The sequence below is a fragment of the Tenrec ecaudatus genome, chromosome 6 (genome assembly GCF_050624435.1).
Source record: "Tenrec ecaudatus isolate mTenEca1 chromosome 6, mTenEca1.hap1, whole genome shotgun sequence".
NCBI classification, from domain to species: Eukaryota; Metazoa; Chordata; class Mammalia; order Afrosoricida; family Tenrecidae; genus Tenrec; species Tenrec ecaudatus.
Genome location: NC_134535.1, coordinates 25,517,018 through 25,537,251, shown reverse-complemented (window position 1 = coordinate 25,537,251; position 20,234 = coordinate 25,517,018). Strand labels below are relative to the sequence as shown.

The 20,234-nt window shown below is 43.9% G+C and overlaps 1 protein-coding gene across 1 annotated transcript in view; it reads left to right on the top strand.

The window, feature by feature from the left end:
- Nucleotides 1-20,234, top strand: part of ANO4 (anoctamin 4) — a 454,720-nt gene that overhangs the window by 272,464 nt on the left and 162,022 nt on the right. The gene's annotated exons all lie outside the window — the stretch shown is intronic.

The following is a 20,234-nucleotide window of genomic DNA, read 5'->3' as shown; positions in this document are numbered from 1 at the left end:
CGGCGAGCTTGGCAGCCTCACATACCAGGAGAGCCTGCCTGATTTGGCCAGAAACAACTGGAGCTTCCAGACGGACTCCAGTTGTCGGTTATATTCGATTTCTTTTTATCCAGTTTGCAAGCTCAGAAATTACTCTGCCAGCGTTTGCTCTTCCCTTTTTGTGTTCCTCTCTGTATGAGGTTTTATTTCTATTATATTTTTTATCATAAAGCAAAGTAAACATTTTGAATTTTTCATGGGAAGGTTTTAATGGGAGACTTCAGGAAAGAAGATATGGAAGGGCCGGCCAGCCAGCCCTCTGATCATCGTCTGTGATGAGATTGTTGTGTACTCAGAAATACTGCACACATCGACCATGACTCCATGAACAGAATTACAAACCATTTCTTAGATGTTCCTCCAAACACTGAGCAGAGTGTCTACCTTACTTCATAGTGAAAAAGAAGAAAATATTGGCCATTAGTGATATCTATTTCTGATTCTGCCCTGCAAGACTTTGCAATCGATCTTGGGGCCCAGGCATCCAGGTTTTTCTTGGGAATGAGGCAGGTGGTGTGAAGTGTCCTGGCTTTAGGAAGAAGAGGTGTGACTCCGCTACTCCTGCTCATCTTGGGACCCTGCAGACAAAGGGGATGTTTCCAGGTCTCCTCTTAATAATTCCTTCACCCTTTTTTCTTGTTCCTAAGCTTCAGCTTTCACTTGAAGAAATAATAGAGCTGACTTGCTACATAAGCTGAAAGAATGAAGGTTCTCTGTCGGATCTATTCTAACTATCCAAACTAGATAACTTTGTTCAGTTAAATTAGATTTATATTTTAAGCTTTATAACAATTCTCTCTAATCCATGGGTTTCTTGTGTAGGGGTCTTTTCAGTGTCATTTTATGACTTATTAGTTAAAATTCAAAAGCTTAATGTTAGTCCAAATAACAGACATGACTAAAGAGATGCTGAGTCTTCTATTGTGCGTGAAAACTGGTACCTGGGGAAGAGCATTAGGCCTGTAATACAGTAATGCTGCTCAATGCAGAGCTGATCTTGATATAAAGGTAGCCTAACTACTTGGAGGATTTGGGTGATAGACAACCAATTTGGTAGACAAATAATGTTGCTTGGTCATAACTTTTTCAATGTTTAGTGTTATTTCCCGTTCCTTTTGCGTTAACGGACTCGCAGCAAATGTATGCGTATCGAGATTTAAAGAGCACCAGGTCCGTGCCACCTCACAGTTTTCTGTTTGAGCCCATTGTTACAGAATGGTTGGTTGCGCAGACCCGCTACTTTCCCAAGCGTGATGTACTGTCTAGCTGCTGACTTTTACTGATGATGTGTCCAAATGAAGCAAGACAAAGTCTCAGCGCCCTTGCTTGTAAGGAGCATTCTTAGTGTATTTCCTCTAAAAATGATTTGCTTGTTTGCAATAGGGTTGGTCTATTCAATATCCTTCGTCACCACCATATCGCAAATGCACCGATTCTTCAGTCTCCCTTACTCCTTGTCCAGCTTTCCCATGCATCTGAGGCGATTGGAAATGCCATGGCTTGGCTCTGGCATACTTTAGTCCTCAACGTGATATCTGCACTCTTTATCACTTTAAAAGGTCTTTGGGGGCAATGGATTTTGCCCCCTGAAATACATCATTTGGTTCCTTTACCACGGCATCCATGGACATTGACGATTGCCCCACGTTGAATGAAATCCTTGATCGTTTCCATTTCTTCTCCTTAAATTTTGATTGCTGAGTATTGGTTTATTTTCAGGATCCCTGGTGGTATAGTGCACTACAGGTCAGCAGTTCCAAGCTATCGGCCTCTCTGCGGGAAAAGGAAGAAGATAAGACTTTCTGCTCCTGTAAATATTTATAGCTCCAGAAACCCACAGGGGTATTTTGACTCCGTCCTATTAAATCCCCGTGGGTTGGAATCAAATCGATGGCAGTGAGTTGTTGATCGTTGGAGGAATTTATTTTTACGGTTCAGTGCAATAATTAGCAGTAGGATAAAGGGTGATAACACCATATAGAAAAAAAATTATGAAAACTATCTAATCTCTCAGCCCCCTGAGAGTTGTTCTGCTCCTGGAGAAAGATGTGCCAGTCTGCTTCCATAAAGATGCAGCCTTGGAAACCCAATAGGGTGGTTCCGTTCTGTTCTGGAAGTCACGTGAGGGCTACAGGGGTAGCAGACAAAGTTTTCCTCTGGGCAGTAGCTTCTCCATGCCTTCTTTTTCCTGCACTGTCTCTATCACCTACCAACAGCAGGAGGTCCGTTCTCTGAAACTTCTTCACACGCAGTCTTCGCGGTCGTGCATGGCCTGGCCCACTCTTTTCCTGCGTCGACAGGTAATCTCTTCCTTGGCCTCCGAGCTCCGTTTTCGTTTCCTGTCCTCACAGCCGCCCGCAACCGGCTCAGCAAGAAGAAGGCTCTTTGCGGGCTCTGCTCTGCTAAAAAGGCAGCAGGGAAGTGTAGACCTATGAATAGTTCCTTGTCACAGATAATGAAAATGAAACATCACTTGGCTGAGTAGTAAACAAATAACTACTTTGTGGTTTTAGTTTAAAAATCCACCCAGAAGCACTTTTGTTTAAATCGAACTTTTTGTAAAAAACCACCTCATGGAGACCAAAATTTTAATAGCTGTTTCCGCTTCCAGAATTTATCGCAACTTTTCCTAGTACATAAAACAATGAAGTTGGTTCAGGTGGGAAGGAAAACCCCCAAGGGGCTTAGGATGCATTGTTCACCTCTGCAAGTACTCACACTGTGTATGCTTCACACGGAGTACGCTGCCTTCCCTCGCGCTGGGGCAGGAGGTCCCACACTGCAGAAAGCCTGATCCACGATGCAGAGGGTGCTACGATTCCTGGCATTTCTACGTGGGTAAAGACACGCTCTATCGCTGAACAGTTTGGCTAAAACAGCCTTATTTCTTTTAACATTGGAGGGCATGAAACCCCACTAGGAAAATCCTTAATTTATGATAAAGAGGACATAGTCAAATTTCATTTTTCTTAAAGCCTTTGCCCCCCACCTGATTAGTCAAGTAAGTGCAATTATATATAAATTATATATATGTAAATAGATTTTAATATCATGCAGTACAGGAATTTCTTAAAGCAATTCACAGCAGTTTCCAAATAAAGTGTCATTAAGTCGAAGTGACATGCTGCTTAGTAGCTGTCCATTTAAAGAGGTCCATTCTTAAGGGTTAGTTCATATTTAATAACTCATATTTTATTTTATATATAACTTTTTATTAAAAGTTATGTAGAGTTATACATTTGTGTTAATCTATACGATTTATAAATATGTATTTGTGAATTCACACAGGAGAGGGATTCAAAAAGTTCAGGGAAAAAATGGGAATAAAAGATCATGGAATTTTTCCAGGAACTTTTTGAAGCCCCTCATATATGTCATGCTCAATTATGTGCCCATGGTTGATGCTGTGATGATGGATGTTTTGAAATTATTGTCATTAGGAAGAAATTTTTCTTTTATATAACTTCTCAAATCATAGATGCCTTTCGTATTACTTGGAATATCTGATTAATAGTTGTGTTGATGGATTACCCTCCCCCTTTTGAACCATGCAGAACATAGGGGAAGACCTATTATTATGCTCATTACAAAATAACTGTAATTAGGCTGATCATATCATTTTGATGAACGTTCACTCCTTCAACAAATAATTAGTGTATGCTCGCTCTGCATAGTCTCTGCTCTACTACAAAACTCAACAGTGAGCCAAGCACACAAAGCTCCTTGCCCACGCAGAATAGATCAGTGAAATCTATAGCATACAAAAAATTGCTGAGAAAAAAGGTGGAGAATGGTGGACCTCTTTTCTGGTCAGAGAGAACAGAAGTGCAAAGTCCCTGAGCCCGGAGCATGCCAAATGGAAGTCAGCAGACCAGTGTGGTGAGTCCATTGAGCAAGAATGATGAGAAACAACTCCAGGGAGGACATAGAGCTCAGGTGCTGTGGGGCCTGTGCAGTCACTGGGGGACCTTGGCTTTTCTCTGAGTGATGTGGGAAGTCACGGTAGAGTTCTGAGTATGAGTTTAGGGCACAAGAACACCAGGATTATATTTTACGAGCATCTCTGACTGCCTGCTAGGAAGAGCCCCTGTAAAGAAGAAGGTTCCGAGGGTAGAAAAAGGAAGACTAGCTAGTAGACTCGCCGCCAGAATACAGAAAGAGATGATGGTAGCTTGGGCTCGCATGACAGTGACGATAGTGAGGAGAACGCAAAGGTGAGCTGGTGGGAGTCGCAGACAGGTTGAATGAAGGGCCAAGAGGAGGAGTCGCAGGCTGTGGTTGTTAGGTGCCATGGAGTGGTTTCCGACCCACAGTGACCCTGTGCACGACAGAAGGAAACATGGCTCAGTCCTGCGCCATCCTTACCATTGTGCCTGTGCTTAGCCCGTTGTGGCCACCAGTGTGGCCATCCATCCCCTTACGGGCTTTCTTCTGTTCTGCAGGCTATTTCAGCATTTGTAAGAAAATAGTTGCGTGAGGGAGGAGAAAAATGAGGAGCTGATGCCAGGGGCTTAAGTGAAGAGCAAATGTTTTGAGAATGATGAGGGCAATGAATGTACAAATGTGCTTGACACAATGGATGTATGTATGGAGTGTGATAAGAGTTGTATGAGCCCCTAATAAAATGATTTCTTTAAAAGAAAGAAAATCGCTGCCCTTCACTGAGCTACAGAGAGGAGCAGGTGCCGTTGTAGACACAGCAAGTGTGAGGCGCTCCAGCGAAGGCTCTGAACAGGAGGGCAGAGGTGGGCATGAAAGGAGAGAGCCAGGCTGGGAATCGGCCCTGGGATGAGATCACCAACTAGAGCGCAGTAAAGGTCCAAGGATCGAGCTGTGGGGCGCACTGTTTTACACTTCCCAAAGGGAAAGGGACAAAACGATGGCAGCAGAAGAGACTAAGAAGGGGCCACCGGGACGTTGGAAGGAAATTTTTAGGGGTGTGATGTCTGAAAGAAAGAGTTCCAGGAAGGAAGGACTCGTCACCTGTGCTCATGCTACCGCTGGTGAAGTAAACCAAAGTCAGCCCCTGCAGAGGCCCGTGTGACAGCTTTGACGGGCTGCACTGGGGCACTTGTGGTGAAGAGGTGGGTGGATAGCATCATCAAGGCATATGTAAGAGAGAACAGGAGGATTAACTGTTGAGACCACACATATAAACAACTCCTTTACCAAGTTTCACCATGAGGTCAATGAAAGAAGACGGGTGATAGAAAAGAGGGTGGGTCAAGCAGGGCTTTTTTGATTTAGGATGGGAGAAACAACTGCATGTTTTCATATTAGTGCAATGGATCCATAGGAACTGAATGTTTGGATGCTAATGGAAAGATTTATTGAAGAGGGAAACCGATGTTGTGAAAGAGTGCACAGTGGTGAAGCACACTCCACTGCCCACCCCAAACTGGGAAGTGCCCGCGTGCAGTCAGCTTCATGAAATGTTGCAGCCTTGGAGACCTGATTGGGCAGTTCCACTCTGTCCGAGGTAGTTGTGATGAGTCCGAAACAACTCCAAAGTAACAGGTTCCTTTTTGAATGGCTTCGAAAGAATCAGAAAAGAACTACCCATTCAGAACAAAACTCAAAATCATAAAAAAGAACAGGGTTATTGGTCTGATACAGACTGGTGGACCCCCCAAGACTATGACCTGTAGTCATACTTCAAGCCTGGAAATGAACCCGCCCCTGGGCTGGACTTTCAGTCAACCGATAGGCAGGCCTATGGGTGAACAGTAATGCCAGGGAGGGTCACCTGTGTTCCTCAGAACAATCACCTCTCTAACCTCCAGAGTGCAGCGTTTGCCAGGGATAAAGGCTCAGGCGCAGGAAGGGATGGGAGAGAAGGGTGAATGGGGACAGTAAACACAGGGAGAACTGGGACGAGTGCTGTTACGGTTAAGGGATTGCCATCATTGTCACAAAATAAAGTATCTGTGAATTACTGTTGGAAAAGCCAATTGACTCACAGTAACAAGGTTAAAATGATAATAATAGTAGACAAGAAAATGGAGAGAATTAGCCTATGCTCCTCCATCGCTTGGCCCCACCTGCCTGCATCTGTGCTGTTAGCACTGCCTTCTCTTAGCAGTGAGGATGCACTGTTGGTCATGCTTCTAGCTAAACCAAGCCTTCATTTTGTGATGATTCCTAGTCCCTTGGTCCTACTCAAGGATCCACCCACTGCCCACGCCGAGGAGCCGGTTCCAACCTTATAGGGTTCCCAGGACTAAATTTCTATTGGAGCAGACACCTTCCTGTCTCCTCTGGATCAGCAAGTGGGTTTGAGCCACCACCAATCTGTGTTCTTAGCAGCCCAGTGCCTATCCAACACGTTCCCATTGCCCTCCAGAGTGGTACAATACAGTAAACATCAACATGCACACGAATAATGCGGTTTGTCAAAACAGTCGGTTTTAGTTAGGAGCACCCAGTGAAGAAAATGTAGAATAAATATGAATCACTTTGAGCCCTTTCTGCTATACTGAGCCTTTGGTGCCATGCAAAGGCCCTCACGCAGTAGGCATTTCTTTCTGCTGCACACGGCCCAGTGTTTCCTCATACGCATGTGAGAGCTGGGTATTGAACAGGGAGACTCCAAGAAGAATTGATGCATTCGACTTGTGGTGCCGGAAGAGAGTATTTACAGTACTGTGGACTGCTAAAAGGACAAACCATTCTCTATTGGAAGAAGTAAGACCAGCGTGCTCCTTAGAGGCAAGGGTGGCAGGACTTCGTCTTACACACTTTGATCATGTTGTCGGGAAAGCCCGGGCCTGGAGAAGGAGAGTGTGCTGGGGACAGCGGAGGGGCAGCGAAACAGGAAAGTCCTCGAGGCCATGGATTGCCACAGTGCCTGCCACAGTGCGCCCGCCTAGCACCCTTGTGAGACGCGCAGGACCATGCCGCGCTTCCTGCCCTTGTGCATAGGCGTGCTGTGGGCTAGAGCTGACCCGAAGGCGCCTAACAACAACAACAGTTTTTCATTGCATTTTATATTAAAGGGGAGGTTTAAAATTGTTTCTACTTTCACTCTTATCTCAGCAGGATTGGGCCATCTGTCGAAAGTAAATGTGCATGTATACATTCAAGGTTGGTATCTGGGGCGTTCTGCTCTGAGGTGAAGGAAAAAATAATATGAAAAATCTGTGTTCACCCACATTTATTACACATTTACTACAGGCGGTGTCTCATTGAATCCTCAATGTAACCTGATCCAGTAAATACTATTATTATACCCATTTTCAAAAGGAGCTATTAAGGCAGTACAATAACAGGTGGCATGGCTGGTAAAATTAAAGGATTAAAGCTTTCTTTTTATCCTTAAAATGTGTTAATCCCTAATATGGAAAGATGGGCTTCAGAATTAAAGAGGTTTAGAAACATGTAGAGTGGGGGAAAGTAAAGTGGAGGCAGGCTGAGGAAAGCAGAAGAGAAAAGATTCAAGGGGTCCGGGGTGCACAGTGAAGATGAGTGTTGTCTAGACTAGTCCTTGTGCAGTTTGACCCAAATAGGAGCCCTGTCGGCATAGTGGTGATGCATTGGGCTGCAAAACACAAGGCCAGTAGTTCGGAACCATCAGCTGCTCCTTGGAAGAAAGAAAAGACATTCTATTCCTGTAAAGAGTTGCTGTCTCGGAAAGCCACAGGAGTGCTATGAGTGGCATTGACTAGACGGCAGTGAGTTGTTTCTTTGGTGAGAGCCATGCATGCGAACCTCATGACAGCCACTTACAAGGTGAGGTATCGAGGACAATTCCAAAAACTTCTTTGGATCTGTTTTCACATTTTTAGTAATTTGTATGACATTCGCCATGAGCTATTGGGAGGATTAAATGAGAACACGTACATAAATACATCACATCCTGTAAAATTTTGTTTTTGAAATCATTGATTTTACTTTAAGTTTCATTTAATAATACTTTTTGTTTTTCAGTACACTTGTTCAGGTTAGCTGCATATATGGTTCGTAGCATTTACTTTTTATTTATGGTTGTGATATAAAATATTTTTAAATGTTAATATTTAAATGAGAGCATTTAAAATATATGAAATTAAATATTGTCGATATAGATAGATGGGTCGAAAGTTGTGAGGTGGTCCACTGATGATTGCAGTTTGTGTTATTTTGGTTAGTGTCTGTGGCGGACAGATGGTGAGGTCTGTGATACCTGCCTCCTGGTTTCACACCCTATATACCATACCCTCCTCTTAAGAGCAGGCAAGACCTGTCTATTGCTTCTACCCCATAGAATATGGCAAGTGTAATGGGTTGTCGCTCCCATGATTACGTTACACTGTATAGGACTTGGTCTTAACAAACTAGGGTGACTTCCCCTCACTGGCTCTGAAGAACTAAATCATCATGCTGTGAGACGGCTTTAAAGAGGGCCACATGGTAAGGAAAGACGGACGGGTCTCACTAGGGCCCCTTTGATAGTCAATAACAAAATAGAGGAGCCTTTAGTGCTTCAACTGCGAGTAAGTGGATGCTGCCCACCACCTTTGGGAATTTGGATGTACATCTTTCCCCATGTGGGCCTCTGATGGGATTGAAGCACAATTACAACACAGATCCAACAGACAAACTGTGATCACTAAAGTGTGCTATTTTAAACACACAGGTATTGCTTGCTTTAAAAGCAAAGCAAAGACTCTATGTAGCCATACAAGAATAACTTTAGGGACAGAGACTGTATCTTGCTAGTTTTTATGCATCCTGAGGATTTAGTCCAGTGCTTCACTAATGGAATATTTCAGTTTGTTGTAAAAATATTTCAGTTTGTTGTTAATTGCTTACCTTGGTGAGTGTCTCACTAACACAAGTCAGTTCAATTCCAAGGTTCCCAATGGGCAGAATTGACATTTAGTCTAGAAGGTTCTTCGTTGTAAGGTGATGTTCTGTGCGATGTTGGGTGTTTTGCAGAATCCCGAGCTGGACCGTCGTCAGTAGCACGATCCCCCAGTATGGCCATCAAGCACATCCCCACATGTTGTGGGGTTTCTCCTCCATGGCAGGGAGACAGTCCCTGGTAGGGAACCACCCAGTTAGTCCCTGAGGTTTTCCATTGTGTAGTTGGTGCCGAACCCCATTACCTGACTAGAAGACTTAATCACAGCCATTCCACTCTTCCATCCACGTAACACAATGGATTAAAGTATTTTTAACACCAGAAACTTAGAATCAGAAAATATGTATGAATTTAAGGGGGAAATAAAGTAAGTTAAAACAGCCTTCTCAATCCAATCAACTGGTATTTGGATCCCCCTTCTAAGTAAATAATGTGGGTCAAACTCTTAACCTCTTGGGGCTTCAGTTTCTTCATTTAGTAAATGGTGATCTCATTTAGTAAATTCTGATCTTATAAGATTGTTAATGGAATAAAATGAATTGGGAAAGAGTCCAACACATAGAAAGTGCTCAATAAATGTTTTTCATTGTGTTGCTAGAGGTGGGCATCCCATCAGCCACTGATCATCTGGGTTCTCTGATCATGAGCAGCCAACCTCATAGGACCAATGACAGATGAAGAGCTGGGGTCATCTCTTAGATGCATGGTCTCTGGCCTGTGTCAGGAAAAGCTGAAAGGATCTAGTGGATGGGAAGAAATTCCAATGGTAAGAGTCACTGGGACTCAGTCCTCTCACCGTGTCACCAACCCCAAAAGCATTAGTTCATCTAAAGAAGGATCTCAATGTCCGCCTCCTCTAGGAGCGACACTCAAACGTTCTCTTACACCATCACCTTTCTTCTCCTCTCTCCCTTTAACTCTCCTACTCTCTCCCTCTAAATTCTGGTTCCATTTTAAAATTCTGAGAACCTAATGATTATTTCCTCAATTGCTCTTGCTTGTGGGGAGGACAGTACTTAATCTGTTGCTAGGACAGGATGCCCAGTACAAAGGATTGCTCCAAATCAATGTATAATTTGCCTGACTCGTGCACATTTTATCTTCTCGTAAGACAGAGCAACTTTAAGGGGGGAAAATAGCCATCACCACTGAAGTTATGCTATGAACCACTGCTCCTATCCCATTAGAGAAAGCTTAATCCTAAGGAACTTCTGTGCAATCTAAATTGAACTTAATTAAAAAAAAACACATGTTGCATGGTCAGCATTTCTGATATTCCAATTGTAGGCATCCTATCATTGCGACTACGAAAGCGAAGTGAAGTCCTCAATGGTGTTATTTGTTTCTTGTTGGGTTCTTATCTGTGTGTGTTGTAGAGTGGTTCTGACGCCTAGCACTAACAGGCATAACAACATGAAATGCTGCTTGGTCCGACAACATCCTCCCAATGTGTTTCTGTGTGGGAGTCCATTGTTGCTACAGGTCAGTTCATTGTGTTGAGGGTCTTCCTCGTTTTCTGCTCACCCTCTGCCTTACCAAGCATAACAGTCTTCTCCAGAGACTGGTTCCTCCTGATAACATATCCACAGAATGTGGGATGTAGTCTCCCTCTCCTCACCTCTAGGGGAAGTTCCTGTTGTACTGCTTCCCAGGCAGATCTATTGATTTATCTGTGCATAGAACACTAATAATTCATTAATGAAGGTGTTTTGATGACACAGTTAGTAAGTACTCAGCTGCTAACCCAGAGGTAGGCACTTTGAACCTACCAGCTGGTCCTCGGGAGAAAAGACCTGGCTGTCTGCTCCCATAAAGACAGGCACCTACGAAACCCTATGAGGCAGTACTACCCTGCCCTTTAGGGTCACTGTGAGTCAGAATCTTCTGGATGGTACCCAAAAACAATAGCAAACATTGATTGATTAATAGGATAGAGACGGATAACTTGTGAAGCCATGCAGAAGATTGTAAATCACAGCCTTTTGTAATTCCTCACCATTGACATTTTGAGAAAAGATGAATTGTAGCTTGAATTTTACGAATCCTGGTGTATTTTAGTTGCCAACCTGATGGTGTAACACTGTCCCTGCAGGACACGATTTAGCTCACTTTCTGTTATTATTTAGACGTATTTGAAGAACAATTGATGTATCTTATGACTCAAGTTCCACATAAAGTCTTCTACGTTCCTGCCTACTATTAGTCTCTACTCTGAGTAATGGAAGCGGGGCATTAAAGTAACAAATGAGTAAATCAGATGTGACGGGGACTGTGGGGAGAATATGAAGGAATACTGAGGAGGAGTCTGTCTCCTGTCGGGAGCACAGGAGAATCTCTTCAGATAACGTGTGAACTGAACACAGAGGGAAATTGACTTTGCAGCCCTCACCCCAGCTCTCCGAGCAGGTCAGTTTGTGCACCATTGGCTGTACCTTTGATGAGCATTTATTTCCCCTGTGGGAGAAGGTACGAGCTGGGCCAAGCATGGGGAGAATAAATGGGACAACTGAGTGGAAGAGGGGAGCTCTGGGAGCCAGAACCAGCTGTATTTGGCAGGGGTAGGGATGAGGCAAACACAGCGGTGTTTGCATCTAAATGACCTTCCCCATTGTGCCACATGCTGACTGCAGACCCATGTTGAGGACCCTTGGGGGGCCCTGTTCTGAAACCCCTCATCAACTTCTTCTTTGCCATTCACCAGCTTCCCCGTAGAGTTGTATCTCTTTTGTGGTTTTCCTAGCTTTATTTAGCTCTACCCTCAGTTTGGTCTCTGAAAATTTTCCCTGGGCCTTGTAAGTGGTTGGTCCCTCTTAAGTTGGTATTCTGCAGGAAAACAAGCCCGTCTTCAAGTTCTAAAAAGAGAGTGTTAAATACAGAGTCTTGCACCTAGGTTGACAGGTCAGAGAAACCACCTCCAAATATGTCAGCCTAAAGCCCCACAGCGATGGGCACCAGGGACTGGCCTGGAGCCCTCCAGGGATCTCGAGGATGTCTGTCTGCAATACAGGTGAATCTCGAGGCTCACATGCCACTGCTTGACCCTCATGCCTTCACACACAGCTTTCTCTCTCCTTTTCCACTTTCCAAACTCTCTGGAGCACCCCTCAGTAAGGGACCCTAACCTACATCTGCTGGAGGAGGGAACTCTGGGAAATGTAGTTCCCAGATTCAGCTAGGCCAGCAGGTGGCAAAGAGGCCCTTGAGCCTTATGTAGCTCTCTCAGTATGTACATGTGGCTCTGAAGTAAAATGAAACACATGTAAAAGATATTATTCAGATAATGGTGATTTCATTTGTGGCTTTCAGAAAAATTTTTAATTGTTGTGAGGGACAGGATTGGCTCTTCTATCTCAAAAATGTGCTGACCGCTCACTAGGCAATGTGTCAATGTCCTCAGAAGGGGACGTAGCAGAGGTATCAAGTTCACGAATGCCAGTCTCCCTCTTAACAGGTTTGATGGGCCACCTCTTCCTTCATTCCGGGTGGTGCCAACCCCATCTCTGTAATACTCAACTGGTTTCACAATTGGTATGCCATGAACCTTAACACCAGCCCTTCCAGATAACGGTGGAACAGCTATTTCTGGCCTTTCATGTAGCCATGGCTGAGTTCATTGCCCAGAGTGACAGGCCTGCCCCACACCTTTGTTCTGACACCAGTGTTAGAAGGTGCTCCTTATTCAATGCGGAGCAGAAAGAATGCATTTGGATCAAGTCTTTAATTTCAGAGTCTGACAGCAACAATCACAAATCTGCAAAAGGAACCCATCAGTGCTTTTGTGATGCAAGAGGGCCTGGGGGGAAGAAAATAATAAGTAGAAAATATCTTCCCCACAACTGCCCACAAGCGTGATTTTTACATTGTTTATGCGCATCCCAGTGAGTACAGCTCACGTCAGTTGTATTTGTCCTTCTAGGCCTTAATGGTAGGACCTAACCCGAGTTATAGAGGCATTGTTTGGTCATTAGTTTTTCTAGCTACTAGCCTAGCTTCTGTATTAGTCCCCTACGCTTGCTATGACAGTGCACCACACACTGGTGGCTGGCCGCAAGGAGAATGTATTATCTTATTGTAACGAAGACTGGAAGTCCAACTTCAAGGTATCAGCAGGGCCTTATTCCCTTGAAGGCTCCAGGAGAGATTCTTTCTTTGCTTCTTTGGAACTGCTGACGGTTCCTTACACACTCCCTTGCTCCCCACCCCCCTCCTTGGCACTCATTAGCTTGGGCTACTTCATTCTAATCGCTGCCTTTGTCTGCACAGGGCCATCTTCCCTTCTCATTTTATAAAGACAGCCATGGTAGTGGATGAAGACCCACCCTACTACTCCAGTATAAACTCGTGTGAACTTAACTCGTGATATCTTCAAAGACCCTATTTCCAAACAAGGTCACATTCATAGGCATCAAAGGTCAGAGCTGCATTGAATCGTTTTAGGGGCCATAATTCCATCATAACTGTATCTTAGCCATCAAACCCACTCCATTATGCTTTTATTTAAATAGTCACCTTATTGCTGGGTTTCTTTCAGGCCAAGGGTCCCAGTTATTGCCTGCAAAATTAACCGGGATCATTCCTAGTCTTCTGAGAAGATGATGTCGCGGGCCATTGCCTTACAGCCCATTCTCCAATGTGGCTATTTTCTACACGTGTTGCAATTACAGAGTATTTTAAAGATGACTAAGAATAGAGCAGGCAGAGGAATAAAACTATAATATATGCAATTTTATTTGACCTCAGCAGTCCAGCGGGCTGGAAAAAAAATTACACATAAGATGCTGTGCGCCCGTTAGGGTTTTAGAAATCCATTAGGTCTCCTCTTGGGGCTTCTCCTCCTGCCTAGTCTGCAAGTTCTTGGTTCAGTGAGGATATTATTTTGGATTGGACAGCAGTAAATCACCTTGGCATTCAAAGGATGTTGCCTTGATTCCATTATTCAGAGTCTAATTAGCACCTGTGGTTCTTCTGGGACCTCATCCTTCGCCCAGTGGCTCATGGATAAAGCTTATGTCCTTATGAAAGGACAACCCAGTGTGAGGCATTCAGTTCTGCTTGTGCTTTCTGGGAGTGCTCTTCCATACTGCACTACTCTAAACAAACCCAACCCACGGGAAGCAGCGAACCTTGGTTCTTTGTGCCACACAATGCACCATTTGATAGGCACACAAAGGTCAGCCCCCAGCCAACCCTGGAATCTGAATGTTAGTTTGTGATTTTCCCTCCCCTACCCCAATTATGCTTACCAAAATTGGAACTTTGCCCCACTTGTACAATAAAATATCTTTAGGGCAAGAGTGTTCAAAGACAACTATTACTGGAAGCCAAAGCTCAGAGCTGGACCTCGCTGTGAGTGGATTTTGATATCCAAAGTGTTATTGAAAGTACATTGACTGCGATCAAGAGGGTGTTGATTAATTGTCCCAGCTACTTTTTTTGAACCATTATTTTATTTCCCTCATTACATTGCTTCAATTCCAAAGTCCATCATTCTGACTGCTTACTTTGCCAGCAGCTGAGTCTCCTCAGTTCTTTGTTGCTTCGGTTTATGTTCCTGGCAAAGCCCTAACCTTGAGTCAATCCCGCCTGCTTTGTGCTTGTACCTAAGCAGCTGAACATTGATAGTAAAACAAATAAAGCAAAAACCACTGTAAATCATGATAAGTCGGCAGTGGTAAGGAGTGGTAACGAGAAACCAGCTGGTTTGTGCTCCTCTTTTCCCTACCTGTTACCTCTCTTTATACCTCCCACTCATTCACTCATTTTAAAAATTTAAATCAATTGATCAAAATATATAGTGTTTGACACAGTTCTTGGTACTTGGGATACATCGGTGAATAAAACTAGGAGCGCAGGGCCTTGTAGAGCCCACATTCTATTCGGTGGAAAGGAAGTAATAAATTGTTTGTATTTATTTATTATAAATAAGGAGCATAATTTGTTAGAAGGTGAGAAATAGTGTGCAGCAAAGTAGAACAGGGTGTGAGAGTACTGGGCATGAGTGGGTTATTCCAATTGGTTCTGACTTTCAGGGACCCGACGTGCAAGAGAACAAAACCCTGCCCAGCCCTATGCCATCCTTACCATTGCTGCCATGTTTGAGCCCATTGTTGCAGCCACTGGGTCAGCCCTTCTTGTTCAGGGTATTCCTCTTATATTATCCTGCCTTTATACTTTCAAACACATGCCCTTTTCCAGGGACCGGGCTCTTCCGACATTTCCAAAGTCCGTAGTCTCACCATCCTCACTCTAAGGAACATTCTGGCTGTATTTCCTCCAAGACAAATATGTTGGATTTTTTGGCAGTGCATGGTACCCTCAATATTCTACACTGGCACCAAAGTTCAGATGTATCGATTGTTCGTGATATTCTTTATTCAGTGTCCAACTTTCACATGCATGTGAGGAGATTGGAAATGCCAAGGTTTGGAAACTTCTCAAAGTGACATCCTTGCTCCTCGGCCCTTTAAGGAGGTCCTTGTGCAGCAAATTCACGCAGTGCAATCTGTCGTTTCATTTCTTGACAGGTGCTTCAATGAGCACTTATTGTGGGTACAAGCAAGATGAAATCCTTGACAACATCAGTCCCTTTTCTCCATTTATCATGATGCTACCTATTGGTCCAGTTGTGAGGCTCTTTTATTTTCTTTATATTGAGTTTTAATCTATATTACAGGCTGTAATCCTTGATCTTTATCAGCAAATGTCTCAAGGCCTCCTTAATTTCAGCAAGCAAAGTTTTGCTGTCTGCGTATGGCAGATTGTTTATAAATCTAACTTCAATGCTGATGCTACATTATTCTTCATAGGGTCTAGCTGCTTGGATTATCTGCTCAGCATACAGATTAATTATGCTGACACACACCTTTCCTGATTTTAAACCATGCAGTATCCCCTTGTTCTGTTCACACACTGCTTTTTGACCCATGCACAGGTTCCACGTGAGCACAATTTAGTGCTCTGTAAGTCCCATTCTTCTCAAGATTATCCATAGGTTGTTATGATCCACATAGTCAAATGTGTTCACATAGTCAATAAAACGCACACATACACATAAAACCAATGTTATCGAGTCAGTGCTGACTCATAGCAACCCTCTGTGGGTTTCTGAGCCTGGAACTGCTCACAGAAGTAGAACGCCTAATCTTCCTCCCAAGGAGCTGCTGGTAGATTTCAACTGCTGACCACTTGGATGGCAACCCCCTTGTAACCACTACACCACCAGGCTCTATCAATAAAACACAAGCAAGCATTTTCATGGTGTCCTCTGCTTTCAGCCAAGATCCCTCTGATGTCTATCAGCAACGATGTCCCCTTTTCCACGTCGTCTTCTGAGTCATTGAATTTCTAGCCGGTGATGCACTGCTGCAGCGGTGGCTGAATGATCTTCATGCGATATTAATGATATTGTCAAGCAATGGCTGCACTCTGTTGGGTCACCTGTCTTTCTGGTCTTGGCCCAGAGGCTGGCTTTCAAATTTCTTGGCACAGGTGAGTGAGTGCATCCAGTGCTTCCTCACTTCGTTGACAGCTTTCCGTAGGTCTTCTGTCAATTCCTGGAGCCTTACTTCTTTTCACAATGTCTTCAGTGTGATGTAGGCATCTTCCTTTAGTACCATTGGTTCTCAATCATGTGTCACCTCTGGAAAAGGTTGGATGCCAAGTAGTTCTTTTTGGTACAGCAACTCCGTGCATGTCTTCCATCTTTCGATGCTTCCTGCATCGTTCAATAATTTGCCCATAGAATCTTTCAATATTTCAACTTGAGACTTGAATTTTCCCTTCAGTTCTTTCAGCTTAAGGTATACTGAGTGTGTCCTCCCTTTATTGGTCTCTGCACATCTCATTATAGTACTTGACTTAGGTTTCTTAAGCTTCTTCCCTTTAAAACGTTAGGTTCAGCTTTTTTACTTCATCGCTTCTTCCATTTGCTTCAGCCATCTACAATCCAGAGCAAGTTTCAGAGGCTCTTCTGACATCCACTTTGATCTTTTCTGTCATCCGAGGCAGGCTTCTTAGAGAGCAGCAAACAAGATGAGAGGTGAATTTTAAATTGAGTGTTGGGTGAGAGGGCAGGACTGAATGAGAAGGCACTTGACCAGTGACCGGAAGAAGTGAGGGGCTGGCTGGCTTTCTTCTTGGCCTTCAACTCTCTCATTCTTGTTTCAGCAACTTCACCCCTACCCCCACCTCTGCAAACTCACTGATCACCTTGCCTACATTTAAATGGAAAGGTGGAGCAATTGGACAGGATCTTCAACAACAAAAACCATCCTCTCTGCCTTTCCTAAGGTGTGTCTGCTTCTATCCGAGGCTGCTTCATAGCTTTTCTATGAAGACAGAATACCCACCCATTTTACCTTCTCAAAGATTTTGCTCCTGTGGTTGTTTCCTTCTCCTGCATTATCAATTTTTTTCTTTACTCAGTCATTACAAACATGCTTCAAGTCCTGTGACCCGCATCTCCTCTTCCAACTAATGTGCCCTCTGTCTTCTCCATTTCACAACAAAATTTCTTAAAAGATTTGTCTATGAGCACTGCTTTCATTTCCTAACCTTCCATTCCATTTTCATACTCACTCTGGGCCTTCACCCTCACCATTACACAGGAACTGATTTTTTTAGGGTCACCCATGACCAAGCTCAGTGGTTCTGCCATCTCTGTTATTCAGTGGCCTTAGCATCAGCATTTCCCATGATACACACTTCCTCCTGGAAAGCCGTGTTTAGGAGGTACTACATGGGCTCCTGGATTTCTTGTTCCTTCTCCGGCTTCTTCTCAAACTCTTTGCCTTGCTTCCTCTTCAGTTTGATCTCCAAATGTCAAGGGTCCTGACGATGTTCGCTGTGCCCCCTTTACTTGTGTGTTTGTATCCCCCTGTATGCTCCAAGCCCATGTCATCGTTTGTATCACTGTTACATGTCACCTGGGACTTTATCATCTCAGTGGCTTTCTTCCAAGTATGTCTTGGTCTGGAAGCTCTGCTGAAACCTAGCCTCTGTGGATGACCATGGTGGTATTTGAAATACAAGTGGCTTAGCTTCCAGCATCATAGCAACATGCTAGCCACCAGAGTACGGCAGACTGACAGATAAGTGCAAGAGTGTGCTCGAAAAGAGGCCGTCTCTTTCAGTGTATATTCATACTGGTCCTGGTAACCTTGTGGTCACATAAAGCTAGTCCTATCGAATGAACTGGTGCAATGGTAGCTTATGTCTTTGCGACACCCTTGTAAGTTGCATCCTCCCTGTGGCTCAGTGACCCGTCAGCCTGCATCGCTAAGTCACTGAAATGAAAAGTGGACATCCAGCAGCAGACAGAAAAGATGAGCCAGAAATAAACTTCTATCATAATACTGCCCAACAGAATATCGTCTTAAAACACAATACTGTTCAGTAGAATAATATCATCATGAATTTTCTCATAGTCACATTTAAAAGATAAAAAGACTAGTGAGGTTAACTTCAATAGCATGTTTTACTTAGCCCAATAGAGCTTAAATATTATCATTTAAACATGCAACCAATACAAACTTATTGAGGTATTTTACTTTGTTTAACTAGATCAAAATCAACAGTGCATTTTAAGATCTTCAAACTCTGACTTGTGCTTTCCACATAAAGCACATCTCCATTGGGACTCGTTGCATTAGAAGTGTTCAGTGGCTGCTGTATACACACACACAGGCACACACACTACAGACACACACACACATACACACGCACACACAAACTCAGTGCCATCCAGTTGAGGCCAACTCCGAGAGACCCTATATGACAGAGTAGAATTGCTCCTGTGAGTTTCTGAGACTTAGCAATTAGGGAAGACCTAGAGTGAGACTAGAGCCCTGGATGGCGTCCTCTGGCAACCCCATGTGATGTAAGGTTGGAGATTTGAATCTAGCCAGGGGTGCCTCAGAAGAAAGGCCTGGCAATCTACTTCCAAAATCCATAAAAAGTTCTGTGCAGTAGAGTTTCACTCTGCAGCACATGGGGTCGCAGGAGTCCCATAAAATTAACTGCAACTGGTTGGTTTGCAATTTGGGGGTTGTTGTTTTTACAAGGAAAACCAAGTGGCCATTTTACACGCTTTTTACCCATGCCTGATCTAACAGGCATTACCAAGGAGTGGACATTGTGACCATTTAGGAACACACAGTACCTCAGAGCGTTCTCTCCACCAGAACTCATGCATGTGTACACACACATGTGTGTGTGCTCTCTCATGTGCGCACATACACCGTTGAGTGGTGGACAGGGATTTGCATCAGAAATGGCCTGAGAGCATATTTCGAATTATTCTCATGGGTCCTGATGAGTCCCTGAAGGAATCAGAAAAGAGAGGCTAAAAGTCTTTCTGGAAAGAAGTAGGAAGCAAAAGCTATTTCTAGAGGTATAGCTATGGGCATATATGTGTGTAAAATACGTTAATCTATAATGAAAGGGTTAGGGGCCACTGTACATATATTTATATGTTAAAGTATTAAGATAGTAGATGGACTTTGGGCTTCGACTCATGGCCTCTCTAAACACAAGAGCACTTTGTTCTGGCACTCCTTGATAGTTGCTTGAGTGACATGGTCACTGAAGACAAATGGGTGCATAAGAAAATTTAGTGAAGAAAGTGGATGGTGCCCAGCTATCAAAAAATATAGTGTCTGGGGTCTTAAGGCTTGAAATTAAACAAGGAGCCATCTATCGGGGAATCAAATAAGCCACGTGACAAAGCACACAAGCCTGTGTGATCATGAGGTGTCGAGTGGATCGGGTATCAAAAGGTCAAAACAAATAATTGTATCAATGTGAATGAGGAGGGGTTGGAGTGGAGACCCAAAGCCCATCTGTAGACCATTGGACACCCCCCCACAGAAAAGTTACAAGGAAGGGACGATTCAACCAGAGTGCAGTACAGCGCTGACAAAACACTCATCGTTCCTCTAGTTCAGCAGTTCTCAACCTTCCTAAGGCTGCGACCCTTTCACACAGTGCCTCATGTAGCGGTGACTCCCCCAAGCATAAAATTATTTTTGTTGCTACTTCATAACTGTAATTTTGCTACTGTTATGAATCGGGCGACCCCTGTGAAAGGGTTGTTCGACCCCTAAAGGTGTCGGGACCCACAGGTTGAAAACTGCTGCTATAGTTCCTGAATACTTCCTCCCCCAACTACTACGACCCAGTTCTACTGTAAAATCCGGCTAGACCAGAGCACACACATTGGTACAGATAAGAGCTATGGACACATGGAATTCAGGACAGATAAAACTGTCAGGGACAGTGGTGGAGGTAGTGATATCATGAGGGTGGGGGATGGTGGGGGCAGGACGCAAAGGGGGAAAAGGGGGCACTCATCACA